Source organism: Musca domestica, unplaced genomic scaffold (genome assembly GCF_030504385.1).
Source record: "Musca domestica strain aabys unplaced genomic scaffold, Musca_domestica.polishedcontigs.V.1.1 1, whole genome shotgun sequence".
NCBI classification, from domain to species: domain Eukaryota; kingdom Metazoa; phylum Arthropoda; class Insecta; order Diptera; family Muscidae; genus Musca; species Musca domestica.
Window position 1 is genome coordinate 35,963,771 of NW_026712114.1, and position 19,059 is coordinate 35,982,829.

The following is a 19,059-nucleotide window of genomic DNA, read 5'->3' on the forward strand; positions in this document are numbered from 1 at the left end:
TTTGCATATTCTGAAATATTCATAACTTCTTTCAAGTTTTTTTCTTTATCTTTTTAAAATTTTATTATTTTGTAAAAAAACAAACAGTTAAATAAAATTAATAGTTATACAAAAGGATTGTTTTTGCTTATTATTGAATCCTGATTTTGAAGACTGGTGTAGCAACAAAAACGCAATTAATTTTGATCTTAATAAATTTGTTAAATATAAAGATTTAAATCAGCAATTCTATAGTAATTCGTAGTGAGTGAATACAAAGATGAAAGCTTTGTTATGCTCGCTGTATGTATTCGGTTCGTTCGCAATATAAGCAGCGTTCTCAAGCAGATCAGGCTATGTAGCACTTAGTTTGTCAATGGCATTTAATAATGTAAACCCCCCATATTTAAATGTCAAACGTATCCAGTGGCTATGTTTGGAACGTTAGACGTGAGCCATGCCACGCATTTCATATAGCAAACTAATTGATTGATTTTTGACATTTTAAAGTCTAAAAGTCGAAGTCGAGTTTTGCCATTTTTAAAAGTCCCAAACCCGAGTTTTATATTTTATTTTCGGTAAGAAATCATGGAATTTTGGTTGATTAATAATATGCAACAATCAAGGTATTTTGTTTTTTAAATCTTTTTATAGTACCCACAATCTAATCAAAACTGCGTATAAAAAGGTCTAAAATCGATTTTTAAATGCTCCACCATACATAATATAGATAGTATTTTAAGTTTGCCATTCCTTTGATCGAAATATTCATTCCAGAAATATAAAATTTGGACTCTCATTTTATATGAGATATCTGATAATTTTTGGGAAATGTTAAAAATATGCGCGAGTTTCCAGATATAGTGAACCTAAGTGTTTCACTTCATCTACTACTGATAAAACAAGTTAATAAGTATCAATCGGCTCTCTAGACAGACTAATACGCTCAGCCATTGTTCGATTATTTAAATATATTTTGACTTCTGTTATGATTATTCAAACTGTTGACCCTATGGAGAGGGTTCTTAAATAAATACTATATAAATATGGGGTAACTTGGTAACAAGTTGGTAACTTCCCTAACTTTACATGACACATGTGATAATTTTTAGAAAATGTTAATATGTGAGTCAGATGCCAGGTATAGTCGACCGAAGTATTCCATTTTCTTGTTTCATCTAATGCATATAAAAATATAAGTATTTTCAAAATTACAAGAAAATCTATCCAATTTATGGAAAATCATAAATTCCATATTCATCTCAAGTTTCTGGTTGAGAGAAATATTTAGATATAACAAGTTGAAAAGAAGCGCTGAATTCTTTCGCTATTTATGACAGATAAAAGGATTGAATATTGTGACCCTTTCTGAGTGAGATACCAGAAGGGTTTCGCATATATATATATATTTATATATATATATATATATATATATATATATATATATATATATATATATATATATATATATCATCAACAAATCTTGTATTGGCAAAAATGTTTGTATGTGTAAAATTTTTTCGCTTTCTTTGAGCGTTTTATTTTTCAAAGTCTTGAACCCTATGTGGGGCAGTTAGCAAAAGAAATAGTACGATCTCTACCATCTTTATAACAGATCTTGAGATGTACCAAGTCTGGAATGGAATCTGATGGTGATATCGCTTTTTATGAGCTTCATGGACATTCAAAATGTTGACCCTTTGTAGGGGAGGTACCAGAAGGAGTGGACCGATATTTTCCATCTTAACACCAGATCTTAAGTCTATAAAAATATTAGGATGTGTGAAATTTTAAAACGATCGGATTCTCACATCACATTTTATAAGAGTTATAATTAATCACTTGATGAATATTACCGATATACCATTTTTGTACCCGGCCGAGAACTAAGGCAAATATTACAATTTGTTAGAGCAAAATCGGATTATTTCTTCTCTTTCTGTGCAGAAAATATTTTTTTCTGAAAATTTCGACTTTTTGTGGGGGAGATATCAGAAGGAGTGGACCGATGTATTCCATCTTAATACCAAACCTTGTATTAATAAAATTATTGGGATGTGTGAAATTTGAAGACAATCGGACTCTAACATCTCATTTTATAAGAGTTGAAATTATTAAAAATTTTGCCCTTTGGAGGTACTTGATGGGGTGGACCGATATTGTTCATTTTCGCACCTGACCTAGAACTGACCCAAATATTAGGATTAGCAAAGTTATATCACAATCGGATTATCGTTTCTCTTTCTTTGTAAAAAATATATTTTTTGAAAATTTTGATCTTTTGTGGTGTGGGTGAGGTACCACAAGAAGTGGGCCGATATTGCTCATCTCTGAACTCGATCTAAGTTTGACAAAATATTACGATGTACCAAGTTTGCACCAAATCGGAAGGTGGTAAAGGTACCAGAAGGTCCGACCGATAAATATTGGAACAAATCGGATACTCTATTCGAGATTTATCGCGCGCACCTGTCAGACGGACGGACATTGTACTCCAAATTTTCCGAAACTGATTTGGTTCAAAGAGAACCAAATGAGACACGTTTTGTTCGTATCAAATTAAATATACCCTTTGTAGCCACATGACTGATGTTTTACTTTCACTGATTATTTCTAATTATTTTCCTAAAATTCCTAATCTCACCTCGAATACTCAATAGATTACACAAAAATTTGCATTTATCAACCCTTTATAAAATAATAATGATTTTAGTCACTTGAGTTCGGGTTGAAGCGATTACAGACAATAACTTATACAAACAAATTGAAACAATGACAGGTGAAGTGACAAAACAGTCACACATTTTATCTTGTTTATAATTCAGTTTATTATATTTGCTTTATGTTTTTTCGAGAGCCTTCTGTCAATCTAACAAATATTTAAACAATTTTTATGCTTCAAAGAGATTTTCGTTTAGTTGGCGAGAAATTATCCTAAAAATTGCACTTTCTCAAATAGAAATGCGCAAATTCTGGCAATGTCGGTGAAAAAAGTTAGTGTAATTAAGAAAATGATATGGTTAATTGTCATCTGAAAGGCGAGCTAACTTGAGCAAGCTAATAAAAATTGTCTGTAACACATTTTAACACCCAGCAGAGCAATATAAAAAGAATAACGTACTCACGGACAGACATAATTGTATTTGTTTAGTTTTATTGAAAGTTAAACTGTATTTTATAACTGTCAGATGGAAAATATTTTACTTTATTTCATTTCACGTGGATGGGAAATGCTTTTTTGAAAACGTGTGGTTATAACAAAAGTGGTTCAATATATTTTTAATTGATGAGTCATAGAAGACCATATATATTAGATGGAAGACCATTTTCAGGACAACTAATATAAATTAAAGAATTTTTATAGAAATATTCTAAAGTTGATTATCTTTAGATGGAAGAGATTCTGTCTATAATTCCTTATAGGGAAAAGACTTTCCGCATGTCTTTATATAAATCTATAATATATTTTATATAGACAGAATAGCTTCTAAAGGTATTTTATATAAATAAACTCTTTTTCATGTCGTCTGGAGGTAGAGTCTTCTTTAGGTCTTCTACAGGTTTTTACCCTTCACCATAGTATGGATGGTATATTAAGTTTTTTATTCCGTTTGTAACACATCGAAAAATAGTTTTGATAAGCATAAAATTCTATGTTGATTTAGTGATGTCCGTCCGTCTATCCGTCTGTGGAAATCACTCTAACGAAATGAAGTATATTGATAAAATTTTATTCAAGTGTATATTATGTCTGCAAGGACTTTTGGTATTGAAAATCGGCCATGTAGGTCCTCGTTTTGGTATAGCCAACATATAACGGTACCTCTCGATATTCGCTATTTTGATGATTTTAGCGACATTATTCACCGGAATTATTTCAAATATGAAGTTCGTAATGCATACTTATGACAGAAAATTGTCTGTGCAGGTCCACGTCTTCGTATAGCCCCCAAATAACGGTACCTCCCGATATTCGGTATTTTGATGATTTTAGCAACATTATTCAACGGATTTAATTCAAATTTGGTATTTTAAGTTTGAAATGTATACTACAGCCAAAGACAGAAAATTGTCTGTGCAGCTCTACATCTTCGTATAGCCCCCATATGACGGTACCTCCCGATATTCGGTATTTTGATGATTTTAGCGACATTATTCACTGGATTTTTTTCAAGTTTGGCGGTTGAAGTTCAAAATGGATAATACAACCTAAGACAGAAAATTTTCTGTGCAGGTCTACGTCGTCGTATAGCTCCCATATAACGGTACCTCCAGAATTGTTTTAAATTTGGTATTTGAAGTTCGTAATTTATGCTGCAGCCTAAGATAGAAAATGGGCACCCATTTAACGTCACCTCCCAATATTCGTTATTGTGATTATTTTAGCGTCATTATTCACTGGAGTAGTTTCAAATTACGTATTTAGAGTTCTTAATGGGAACTACAGTCTGTGACAGAAAATTATCTGTGCAGGTCCACGTCTTCGTATAGGCCCCACATGTCAGTAACTCCCTATATTCGGTATTTTGGCGATTTTAGGTACAATACTCACCGAATTGTTGGAGATGTCGTATTTGAAGTTCGTAATGGATGCTTCAGCCTACGACATAAAGTTTCTATAAAGGTCCAGGTCTTCGCATAGCTCCTATATAACGGTACCTCCCTATATTCGGTATTTTGATGATTTTAGCGACATTATTCACCAGAATTGTTTTAAATTTGGTGTTTGAAGTTCGTAATGGATACTACAGCCTAAGACAGAAAATTGTCTGTGCAGGTCCACGTCTTCGGTACCTCCCGATATTCGGTATTTTGACGATTTTAGAGACATAATTCACCGATTTTGTTTTAAGCTTCGCATTTGAATATTGTAATGGCATATGACAAAAGTTACCTATGCAGGTCCACGTCGTCGTATAGACGCTAATATAACGGCTACATTCGATATTTTTAAGATTTTAGCAGAACTTATAACGGATTTTATTTTCTGAAAATTTCCAAATTCGTTCCAAATAGTAGCGGGTATTCAAAGTTCGGCCCGTCCGAACATACTGCTTTTTAACTTGTTTAAAAATATTCTTTTCTTTATAACTTTTGGCTTCACCACTACATACAATGAGACGTTTCTGTTTCATAGTAGCCCGATTTCAACTTTGATTTTTACATCAGCGGATCATTGAATTGGTGGGGTTATATCTGAAAACAATATTTAAAAATGTATGTATTTTTCACATTAGTTTCGTATACTCCTCTTTCTGTTCCCTATTTAACGTTTGTTTATACATTTATTGTTGTCTCAAATGTTTTCATCTTTATAGCAAACGGCTCGTGCCCAGTATTGCCTCTTAGTTTGCATTTTACTTTGAAGTGAGAGACAGATATGCCATGTGGTTAATTCCGTCTTCCTATTGCTGTTGGAATTACAATGAAACAATGCATTTTCTTCGAACAAAAACAAAACAAAAATATGTACATAATTTATACAGTTTCATAATTCTAACAAGATAATTCAAACAAAACAATACGTATTCAGTGAGTACTGTAAATAAAACAATTATGAAGAATTCAAATATTATTACAAAGATAGATTGAGTAATGACTGATTAGATATTACCTAATCAAGACAAAATGTATACTATGGATAAAAGGTATTTTGGGCTGGGTACATTTATTTGTTTCCATAATGGTTGAAGTACCTCCAAGGTTTTTACTTTCTCGCAAATAAAATATATTTTAAAAGCAGTAGTAATTGAGGAAGGTACCTTCTTACAAATTAGTGAGCTTACCTAACTTATATCATAACAGAACTTATGTGATTTGGCAACTTTAATAGAGGATAAAATATAGTTGTTGACCAAAAACTTTGCAAATGTCTCATAAAAATTTAATAGAATCGTATACCCTGACGTAGCCGAGTTCTCTACTAAACGGTATATTTTTATATATTTTCTGTACGTTTTGCAGATAAACTATTTTTTTTTTTTTTGATGTTGCAAAAAACTGTTGTTACCATTTTTATCAAAATTGTATTACGTTCATACTGGATAAGTTAATCCTAATCCTAGCCCATCCACAAAGGATAAAAACTTAAAAACGCCATTGTGTACAAGCCAAATATGGTTGGCACTATACAGGGTGAGATGAAAAAACTGCAACCAACTTCAGACTGCTGTCATTTCTAAGCAACTCGTCCGACAGATGTTACAATTATTTCAGTGACAGCTAATTATATTGTCTACAAACGTACAAAAGCGTTTTGGTGAGAATTTTCCAAAAAAAAAGTTTTTCGTGATGGAACTCAAGCGTGATGGTGTGATTTCTTTATATTTAACTGGAAAACCAACGATAGCCACGTTAGAGCCCTCCAGCATTTAAATGTGAGTAAATCTTTTGTGTCTCGTACCAGCGCTCGTTACCGTGATACTGGTAGCGTAGCCCGACGTCGAGGAAGTGGATGAAAAAAAAAAAAACAGCAACATCAGCAGAAATGGTTCGAAAAGTAAAGAAGCGACTTGCTCGATACCCGCGTCGCAGTGGCTTGCACCGCAACAGAAAGAAAATAGACTCAAAAGAGCTAAAGAGTTGCTTCGCTTGGTGAACTGCCGAATTAATCAGAATACCGCTCGTGACATCAGAATAAATTCCGAATATTATCGCGAAAATATTCTGGAGGGTGTATTAACGCCTTGGGCACGCAAACATTTTTGCCGCAGACCTTGGACATTCCAATAGGACACAGCACCATCGCACTCAACACGCACGCAAATGAGGTTTCTCGCTTCATTTCCAGCACACAATGGCCACCAAAATCTCCTGATTCCAATCCGTTAGACTATTATGTCTGGAGTATTTTGGAAAGCAAGGTTGGCACTAAAAAATACCCAAGTTTCGATCACCTCAAGCAAGCGCTTCTCCGGGAATGGGCCAAAATACCGCAGAATAACATTCGAGCAGCATGTGACGGTTTCATTGGTCGTTTGAAAGCCATAATTCGTGCCAAAGGTGACCAATTCGAACAAATTTAAACTTATTCCAAAATTTGATGCTATTTCCGACATTTTTGCTTTCATTCAATAGAATTTTAAAGAAAAATGTAAAAATTATGGTGTTTGAATTTGTTGCATTTTTTATCTCACCCTGTAAATATATAGCACAGATTTGCTCACTGTGCTATGCATTTACAGGGTGAGCGAAACTTGCTTTCGAGCAGGATTGCTCGAAGAGTTTTTCTACACTTTTGTTTTTGTGTGGCAGCGCTTTCGGATCACTCCTTTTTGAAAAAATAGAAAGGAGCAGAATCGCTCAAAATAGAGCAAGAGTTTGTTCTGTTATGTGAAAGAGAAGGATGGGTGGGTAGTGAAAAAGGGGTGGGGGTGAAAGAGAGAGGAGGGTGTGATGATGTACAAAAAAATACACACACATATGGAAATTCAATAACTTTAAAATCTAAAAGAGTGCACGGCAAGAGTAGGAGTTGCACGACCTCCAACGATTTTTGGTCCCACTTAAATACGAGGAAAACATGCTTAATTCTTTTCGAGAGATATACAAAAATAGAACTTGCTCGTTTTTTTCTGCTTCCAGGAACGCTGCCGCTGTCTGCAAGGATGTGGTATGAACGGTTGTGTGTCAAATGGATGAATGTGACAATTGATTTTGCTTTAATTAACTTTTTTCTCCACATTTTTAATTGCATTTTGTGATGATCATCTCCGTTTGTCGACACGTACACCATGTGCCGATGGTAATCATCGTGAAGGAAACAAGTTCAACTAGTTTGGATATCTTATTCTTTTCAACCTACTGGGAAAAGGGGAATTCTTTATATTACCCTTGGTATATTCTGATCATGTGGCTCCCAAAATTTCGCTGTGTAAACAATATTTCCTAAATATGTTATTGCATATACAGATATTTCTTGACATCTCTTCACGTGACACGTTCTGTTTTAATAGGCTGTTTATTCACAACCAAAAAAGCACACACACAAAACGTTCTTAAGCGTCATAGATTAATGTGGGATTAATATCATAAATCACTCCGTGTTCTCATTTAAATGTATTAACGTAATACCTAATTAACCTTTTTTTGTCTGCGAGCAAACAACAGACACGCACGTGAGTTAAATTGCAAATAACAAAACAAAAACAGACAAAATAAAATTGTTTTATTTAATGCAAAATTGTATAAATCATTTTGTGATGTTTTTATTTGCCGCTGTAGATAAAATGCAAAGTTTTCTTTCAATCTCTCACGAGAAGTAGAAGAAGAAGAAGAAGGTACACAAACCTTCTCATTGGGGTATTATCTGGCGGAGTTAAAAAAAAAAAAAACACTTATTCTTATCTTTGTTGTAAGATAATGAAGAATTGTTCACAAATTTTTTAACAAAAAATAACAACATTTGTATGCCTCCCTCATTCGGACACGAGTTGAAGTTGATGTTGCTGTTGTTTGTCCATGTCGGCGATAATAATGCTGTTGCTTTTGATTCCGTTGATGTTGAAGATGTTAACTATGAAAATGATAATTACGACGATGATAGCCGTCTAGAACAATTAACAATGAAATCAAGTTCATTGCTTTTGAGATGGGCGTGCAACTATAGAAATAGAAGCGATTGCAATAACGACCAATGCTACTTGACTCGAGTCAATGACTAGAATGTCATTGTTCCAAGTCAATGGTATGGGAACAATAGTTGCATAATTTTACAATTATGATAAAAGTTTTCTGACAACTACTTGTGGTGCAGAGCTATTGAATCGCTTTGGAATCGATGATTTGTAAATGAGAATTGTAAAAAATATTGGAAAAACGGGCGAATAAAAGACAGAGCTATGGGATTTCATTCAACCAGACTATATTTATATTTTATTGAAATTAACTCTGATTTAAACTAGTCAGAAATATTTAATACCACTACCTATGGATATTCAGATTGTGTAATCCTACATATGGTTTCCATAAAAAAATTGCAAGATAAACTTAATTTTGTAATATTTCATATTAGTAGAAAAATCTAATTATCAAAAAATGTGTTTATTAAATAAATGTTCGCAGCAATAATTCCTAACTAACCCCTTATTTTTACATGAACATGGCTTAAAATTAATTACTTAAAGCCAGATTACATATTTTCTATATTTGTCTTTGGCATTTTTTTTTTTTCGAAAAAAAAAAAACGTTTAGTAATACAGGTTGAGATGAAACAAATAAAAAAAACATTAAGTTCGGCCGGGCCAAACTTTTAATACCCTCCACCTTAGGGTAAAAGAAACATTAGAAGAAATGTGGCAAAAACCATTAAACCGAATATCGGGAGGGACCGTTATATGGGGGCTATACCAAAACGTGGACCTATAATTACAATGTTTCGCCACACGAACTAGGACCCATTACGACCCATAAATACCAATTTTTAGACAAATCCGTGAAAAAATGTTGCAAAAATCATCAAATTACCGAATATCGGGAGGTACCGTTATATGGGGTCTATACCAAATTATGGACTCATACATGCAATGTTCCGCCACCGGAGCTGGAAACCATTATGACCCACAAATACCAATTTTTAGACAAATCGGTGAAAAAATGTGGTAAAAAAAAACTAAAATACTAAATATCGGGAGGTACCTTTATATGGGGGCTATACCACAACGTGGACCTATACAAATACCAATTTTAAGACAAATCCGTGAAAAAATGTGGCATAAATCATCAAAATACCGAATATCGGGAGGTACCGTTATATGTGGACTATACCAGAACATGGACCGATATATCTCATTTTCAATACCAACCATCCTACACACAATGCAAATAGCTCTGCTAAATTTTGGAGCTCTTCGTCAAATAATGTGGGCTGTATCGTGATTTCAACAGACAGACAGACAGACAGACGGACATCGTTAAATTGACTTAGAATTTTATGCTGATTATGAATATATATACTTTATGGGGTCTAAAACGAATATTTAGGGATGTTACAAACGGAATGACAAAGTTAATATACCCTCCTTTCCAAGGTGGAGGGTATAACAAGTAACAAAACATTAACTTTTAATACCCTCCACCTTAGGGTAATGGAAACACTAGAACCAATTATGACCCACAAATACCAATTTTTAGACATATTCGTGGCATAAATGTGGCAAAATTATTAAAATACCGAATATCGGGATGTACCGCTATATAGGGCTATACAAAAACGTGGACCTTCACATACAATATTTCGCCACCGGAGCTAGAACCCATTATGACCAACAAATACCAATTTTTAGACAAATCCATGAAAAAATGTGTTAAAAATCTTCAAAATACCGAATATCAGGATGTACCGTTATATGGGGACAATACCAAAACGTGGACCTATACATGCAAAGTTTCGCTACCGGAGCTAGAACCCATTATGACCAACAAATACCAATTTTTAGACAAATCCGTAAAAAATGTGTTAAAAATCTTCAAAATACCGAATATCAGGATGTACCGTTATATGGGGACTATACCAAAGTGTGTACCTACAATACAATGTTCCGCCGCATAAACTAAGACCCATTATGACCTACAAATACCAATTTTCAGACAAATCCGTGAAAAAGTGGGGCAAAAATCATCAAAATACCGAATATCGGGATGTACCGTTATATGGGGACTATACCAAAACGTGGACCGATATATCTCATTTTCAATACCAACCATCCTAGACATAATACAAATTATTCTGCTAAATTTTGACGCTCTACGTCAAATAATGTGGGCTGTATAGACTCAACAGACTGACAGACGGACATCGTTAAATCGTCTGAGAATTTTATGCTGATTATGAATATATATACATTTTTATCTCACCCTACATATGTCAGATATTTACATCGCAAAAAACCAAATTCGGCAGTTCACCACTTTCGGCCAAGCGAAGCAACTCTTTAGCTCTTTTGAGTCTATTTTCTTTCTGTTGCGGTGTAAGTTCTGGCACTTTTTGGAATTTCAATGGCTCATTTTTCAATATTTGCCGAATGGAATATTGGGATATGTTAAACTCACAAGCCATTTTTCGGCCACTGCGATGCGGGTTTCGATCAAGTCGCTTCTTTACTTTTCTAACCTTTTCTGCTGATGTTGCTGTTTTCTTCCGTCCACTTCCTTGACGTCGAGCTACGTTACCAGTATCACGGTAACGAGCGATGGTACGAGACACAAAAGATTTATTCACATGGAATAATTTTAACAGCTGTCGGACGAGTGGCTTAGAAATGACAGCAGTCTGAAGTTGGTTGCAATTTTTTCATCTCACCCGGTTTATTTGAATCCTAATATTTTAAATTTGTTTGGTATTAGTTCAAATCATGGTATAATAAGGAGGCAGAAAAGCTTCGTAAAACTATAGGAATACAGATCTGAGGCTATGCCCGCTTCCTGCCAGAATTATTCAAAATTACATGCAACAAGCTGTTTTAATTTATTTGATATTATTCCTCATTTTTAAAATGAGATAAATATCACGATAAATGAATAAAATGCCTGGATTTTCTTTCGAAAACATGACCTAAACTATTCAATCATTCAATTCCATAGCAAAACTCGTCAATAGCTTTGATGCGCGCACCGCAGTGTATACTTCATCCAATCATCGCTTTTGAAAAATAAATCAGAAAAAAATGTAATCAGCTGGTACCTCTACCCTACCTTTTTATTGTACCACGGTTTCAACAAACAAAAATGAAAAAGTTCTGTCAACTTTGAATTTGTTAAACTCACCATTAATGTAAACATATGTGTTAAGTTTTTGTGGTGCAGGTTAAATAGTTCTCGAACGACGATGCGCCGGTTATTTAAATCAATAGTCCCTTAACACAGACCTTCGAAAAACTCACTCGAATATTTAAAAAGAGCGCCGAAAACAATCAAGCACTCATTTTTTCGATGTCGCTCAAATAGAAGCGAGCCTATTTTCCTCATTTTTGAGTGGGAGCAAAATTCGTTCAAGTCGAGTAGATTGTATTTTTAGTTATTGTCAGACCACAGTATGGAGGGTATATTAAGTTTGTCATTCCGTTTGTAACACCTCGAATTATTCATTTTAGACCCCACAAAGTATATATATTCTTGATCAGCATAAAATTCTATGTCGATTTAGCGATGTCCGTCCTTCTATCCGTCAGTGGAAATCACTCCAGCTTCCGAACGAAATTATTTAGGTTGATAAAATTTTACTTAAATGTATATTATGTCTGTAGGACTTTTGGAATTGAAAATTGACAATACCATGCCTTCGTATAGCCCCAAATATAACGGCACTTCCCTATACTTGGTATTTTGGTGTTTTTAGCGACATTTTTCACCGGAAAAAATTGGTATTTAAAGTTCGTACTGGATACTACAGCCTAAGACAGAAAATAGTCTGTGCAGGTCCACGTCTTCGTATAGCCCCCATATAACGGCACCCCGATATTCGGTATTTTGATTATTTTAGCGACATTAACCGGAATCGTTTCAAATTTACCCTCCACAATACATAGTATAGAGGGTATATTAAGTTCGTCATTCCGTTTGTAACTCATCGAAATAATAATTTTAGACCCAACAAATATATATATTCTTGATCAGCGTAAAATTGTAAGACAATTTAGCCCTGTCCGTCCGTCTGTTGTAATCAAAACGAATTAAGATAGGAGGCAAAAATTTTGGGCAGATCTGTCTTTTGTCTGCAGGCAGGTCAAGTTCGAAGATGGGCTATATCGGTACACTATATCGTATTCGATATTCAATATTTTGATGATTTTAGCCACATTTTCCAATGGAATTGTCTGAAATTCCACACAAGGCGTGAGTACTTTACCCCCTGAAAGTGTCTATATAGGTCCACGATATCGTTTGGTCCTCATATAACGATACCCCCAATATTCGTTATATTGACGATTTTAGCCAAATGTTTCAATGGAATTGTTTTCATATCCACACAGCGGGTTCTTTCTGAGTACTTTACCCCCAGCCTATGACACAAATTACTTATACAGGACCACATCTTTGTATAGCCCCCACATAACGGGTTTCATTTGAGCGGTATTTTTTGAAAATTTTCAAGTTTCTTCCAAAAGGTGGAGGTATAAAATGTTCGGCCCGCCCGAAATTAGCTGCTTTTTTACTTGTTTTTGATTTCTATATTTTGTAATCAAACGAAGCGGAAATATCGAATGGGTCGCGATTCGATATATTGCCAGCACTAATTCGAACTTGAAGGACTCTCCAATCACACTGTTGACAGTTTATTTCTCATAAAATTTCGCGATTACATTTTTATGGAGACAGTTTTCTCCTGCTTATAATTTTCATACACCATCATGATCTGTACATATATCTGCATGATACATACATACATACTTTATGCGACCTCTATATCTTTTTTAGAAATGGTTCAGCTTTTTCAAAATCAAGCCGAATATATTTTTTTTTTATTTTTACTTTAATGCACTTAAAAATTGTATATAACTTTAAAAAACTGCCGTTTTCTAATATTAATATTTATAAGTACACATAGATCTGTATTCTTCCGTTAGCCGATGAAATAATTCTATAATTCCATCACCTGCTATGAATAGCTGTTAACTCAGATGAAAAACTTTCTTATCGCAGTTACAATATAATTGTAAATATGTCATATTGTTGCTATTCAGATGAATTTCTCAGATTCCAGAAATTCCAAACATTCACCGACATGTACCTAGACTACTGTTGTTGTTTTTGGCTGGCTGGGCTGTCTTAGTAAGCTATGGTTTTTTCCTTCAGCAAATATTTTCTTTTTTGCATGATTAACATGTTAATGTATTTCTCGTCAACGGAAATTTATCTCGCGCAATATTAACCAAATATTTTTTTATAGTTTAACAATGTGGATGTTGTTGTTTTTAATCTTTATACAAAGTTTTAATAATTGTGACCTCGATAGGGGTTTTATTTCGTTCGCGTGGCTATTATATATTGGGGATGATAACTATTCATGTGATATATATTATTTTAAATAATTGTATTTTTATAGCGCCCAGATTTCAGGGTCGTTTGTAAATAGCTGAATGAGTAATATTCTATTATATATAGTAAAAATGTGTTGAGAATCATGAAATCAATGAATGTCCTACCTTACATCAGGGAAGTATGATTGCCACAAATGTCATGTTGTTCTCTCGTACTTAAAACTGTCAATTGGGGTAATGTAAACTTTGACATAATTTATTGCTTATACATCTACAATAGTCCGTTTTTTTTTTTTTCATAGACTGTAATCGGGTAGTGTTAATTATTATTATTTCATGGAATGAGGTAGATCCTTTTAGAATACATTTTCAATGAACATAATCTTGAATTCTTGGAGAATATTTTTCAAGGTCTATTAAAGCAATAATTGTGAAATTTTTAAGGATATGTTCTATAGCCATAAGGGTGGAGCTATTTTTTGTAATTGAGCTTTTCTTTAGCTATAAAGGGTGAGATGAAAAAACTGCATCCAACTTCAGATTGCTGTCATTCCTAAGCCACTCGTCCGACAGCTGTTAAAGTTATTCCAGTGACAGCTCATTATATTGTTTTCAAGCGCACAAAAGCATTTTGGTGAGAATTTTCCAGAAAAATAGTTATTCGCGATGGAATTCAAGCGTGATACTGTGATTTTTTTATATTTGGCTGGAAAACCACAAGTGGTTATGATTTAAATGTGAATAAATCTTTTGTGTCTCGTACAATCGCTCTTTACCGTGATACTGGTAGCGTAGCCCGCCGTCAAGGAAGTGGACGGAAGAAAGCAGCGACATCAGCAGAAATGGTACGAAAAGTAAAGAAGCAACTTGATCGAAACCGTCGCAGTGGCCGAAAAATGGCTCGTGAGCTGCACATATCGCAATATTCCATTCGGCAAATATTGAAAAATGAGCTCGGGGTAATGTTATTAAATTCCAAAAAGTGCAAGAACTTACACGGAAACAGAAAGTAAATAGACTTAAAAGAGCGGTGAACTGCCGAATTTGGGTGATGAACTGCCGAATTTGGGTTTCTCCGATGAGAAGACATTCGTTGTCCAGCAGTTTGTAAACAAACAAAATGATCGTGTTTACTTGCCAAAGAGGTCAGCTGAAAATATGCACCTTCGGTTGGCCACCAGAACTCAAGCGTCGGCCGGTGATGGTGTGGGCCGCCATAACAGCCGATGGTCGCTCTTCGCTCGTATTAATCGATCGTGGTATCAGAATAAATGCCGAATATTATCGCGAAAATATTCTGGAGGGTGTATTAAAGCCTTGGGACTTGGGCACGCAAACATTTTAGCCGCAGACCTTGGACATTCCAACAGGACTCAGCACGCACCACCCAAGAATGGTTACAAAATGAGGTTCCCCGCTTCATTTCCGGCGCACAATTGCCACCAAAATCTCCGGATACCAATCCGTTGGACTATTGTGTCTGGAGTATTTTGAAAAGCAAGGTTGGCACTAAAATATATCAAAGTGTCGATCACTTCGCCGGGAATGAGCCAAAATACCGCTGAGCAACATTGGGGCAGCGTGTTGCAGTTTCATTGGCCGTTTGAAGGTCATAATTCGTGCCAAAGGTGACCAATTCGAACAAATCTAAATTTATTCTAAAATTTGATGTTATTTCCGACATTTTTTGTTTTGAGTCAATAAAATTAAAAAAAATGTAAAATTTATAATTTTTTTTTTAATTTTATTGAATGAATACAAAAAATGTGGGAAATAACATCAAATTTTAGAATAAGTTTAGATTTGTTCGAATTGGTCACCTTTGGCACTAATTATGACCTTCAAACGGCCAATGAAACTGCCACACGCTGCCCGAATGTTGCTCAGCGGTATTTTGGAAATTATGGCGTTTGACTTTGTTGTGGGTTTTTTGGCATATTTTTAATGCCTCCTTTTTCGAAATTTATGGGGAATATTTTCCTAAGAATGGTTTAATAAATTGTGTATTTTTTAAATATTTTTTCTTTTTCCTTTTTAAGAATATTAAGTACATTATTTGTTTGAAATTAAATGGAGCATACAAATGTTGAGCTAAATTGTCACGCATACATAAACTTTATATCGGCAGTGTGCCAATAAACCAATAAAGGATTATAATTACTTTAAGACACTTGAAGTTGCCAAGTATAATTAAAGTCTTTGTGTGGTTCGTTAAATGTCATATGAGTTGATCTAATTTAGATATTTTGTTTATAATCAAGGAGCTTAAATACTTGTTTCGATGTCCCCTATGAATTTCAAATAATAATGCCGGCAAAAGTAAAACCGTTTAAGTCGGTATTTATGTTTATTGTTATTATACATTTAAAGATAGTCCTATCGTATAGTTTGCATATGCAATTATTTGTGATTATAACAATTGTTACCAGTTACCCGATTAAAATTCCTATATTATGTTTGTATGTACCTAATGTTAGTGTTTGATTTGATAATATTCTAGTTACCTACAGATTTCACGTGACGTATAGAAATGTTGTTGATGGTGCAAAAATTGGTTAAAGTTATCACTGATAACAGGTGGGTGCAGAACAAATAAGCATAACATCCGTTAAAAAGAAATGCAAATATGACTCATATATGAAGAGATACAAAGGAAAACATGTGAATTCTTGGTATTGTGGTGGTTTCCATGGAATATTTTTTTTTGTATTTTCGACCATAAACTATAGGGATTAATATTTTATGACTGTGATAATAACATTAACTCCAGGAATAAACCTCTCAGAACTTCAAATTTAAGCAGTTATCATAATCACATTCAAGTATAGATCTTTAAAAACATTTCAATAATAATTCATGATTTCAGCCCTAATAGTAGATTTTGGCCATGACCTTAAAAAAATACGATAAATACTATGATATTCCTTTAACAGATTATAAAGAACGTTCCAAATGTGTTTCCCTGACAATTCTAGACAAAAATGAACCAGTAACTAAAAATAAAACAGATTTTGCAGTTGTTCTACAGGTCCTTATTATAAATTTGTCGGAATTTAGCATGGAGTTAGAATTTGGGGCTGGACCGAAGCCTTCCAATGTGGATGGTTTGGTTAGAGGGTGAAATAATCCACAACTTTTGTGTATAAAAATCTAAAAATGTCCATTAAACCATGAATGTTTTCAATACCGGCGAAATCACGAAATTACACGTTAAAGTCTCTTCTGACCATTACATTCATAATGAAAGCCAAGATATCAGATATATAGCATGGCAGTAGGGTTAGGGCCAGAATAGAAGTCTATTGTTCTTGAAGATGATCCCAAAATATTTAGGTGTGGAAAGTGACCATAAATTCAGGACGTAAAATTAAAGAACAATCGATACGGAATTAAGAATAAAGTTGGAGATATGGACGGAGGAATATAAAGGGTGAGATGAAAAAACTGCAACCAACATCAGACTGCTGTCATTTCTAAGCCACTCGACCGACAGCTGTTAAAATTATTCCAGTGACAGTTCATTTTATTGTTTACAAGCGTACAAAAGCATTTTGGTCAGAATTTTCCAGAAAAAAAGTTCTTTTTATTTGGCAGGAATATCACAAGTGGCTATCGTTAAAACTCTCCAGCATTTAAATGTGAATAAATCTTTTGTGTCTCCTGTTGCAGAATTTAAATAAATATGCAGTAAACCTTGGACAATAAAACAACTTAAGTTGATAATTCACAATTGGTTTTATTAATTAAATTTGTGGGAGACTTCAATGTTACCCTGCTGACAGCCAAACGATAAAAGGGACGATTTCCAAAACGGAAATTCAGAAAATGACAGTATGCAATTTTATAAAGATTATCTTTAAGATAATGTCATTAATTTGTGATGTTGCCATATGAACATAATTTATAAAAAAGCGCTAAATTCAACACTCCCTCTCGCTTTGATAAATTATATATACAGTACAATTTTAAATATTATTTTTTTTTTTTTTTTTTAATTCATGTTTCATAATTTTTCTTTTTTGCTCATATTAAATTCATTAATAAAGTAATTAAATTTATATTTACACAATGGCTTTGTCAATACATCAGCTAGTTGTTTGCCTGATTCTACATACTGTACATCAATATCACCATTTCGTTGAAGATCACAGGTGTAAAAATATCTGACATCTATGTGCCTTGTTCGTTTCATCGACTGGGGGCTGTGTACCAAAGTAATCGCACGTTGATTATCACACTGTATTGGTGTTGGGCCTGTTTGACTCGCATTGATATCTGCTGTTAGTTTTCGTAACCATTTCACTTCTTTTGCTGCCGCGCACAGGGCTATAAACTCCGCTTCAGTGGTAGATGTTGCTGTTACTGTCTGCTTTTTAGAACTCCATGCCACTGGTCCATCATTTATAAACGCAATCCACCCTGTCGTACTGCGCCGAGTATCGAGATCACCGGCAAAATCTGAATCACAATACATTGTTACTTTCTTACTTCCACTGCCAATATTAAAAGTTATGCCTAGGTTGTCCGTTCCTTTTAAGTATTTAAAAACACGTTTTACGCCTTTCCAGTGTTGATCGCTGGGATTTTCAACATATCTGCTTAGCACTCCAACAATATAGGCTAAGTCGGGACGTGTACATACCATCAAATACATCAAAGATCCGATCGCCTCTCTGTATGGAAAATTTATTGGGTTTGACTCCATACTTTGAACAAATTGCGTGCCAGGCTCGGCTGGGGTAGACACTGTTGAACAATTAATATGATTAAAACGTTGTAAAATTTTCTGAATATAAATATTTTGAAAAATCTTGATTTTCTTATTAGTTTCATCAATATCAATTTGTATACCAACGAAAAACTCTGCTTCTTTGTATGTTATTTCAAACTCTGTGTGTAAGTCTCGCAGAAGTTTCTCAATGACTGGTTTACTATTTCCACAGATTAGTCCGTCGTCCACATAAAGCGCCAAGTACACCATATCTGCATTCATTGCATAAATAAAGACACACAAATCAGCTGTTGATTGTTTGAATCCAAATTTCACAAGAAACTGAACAATTCTCTTGTTCCACTGATGAGATGCTTGCTTCAGACCGTACAA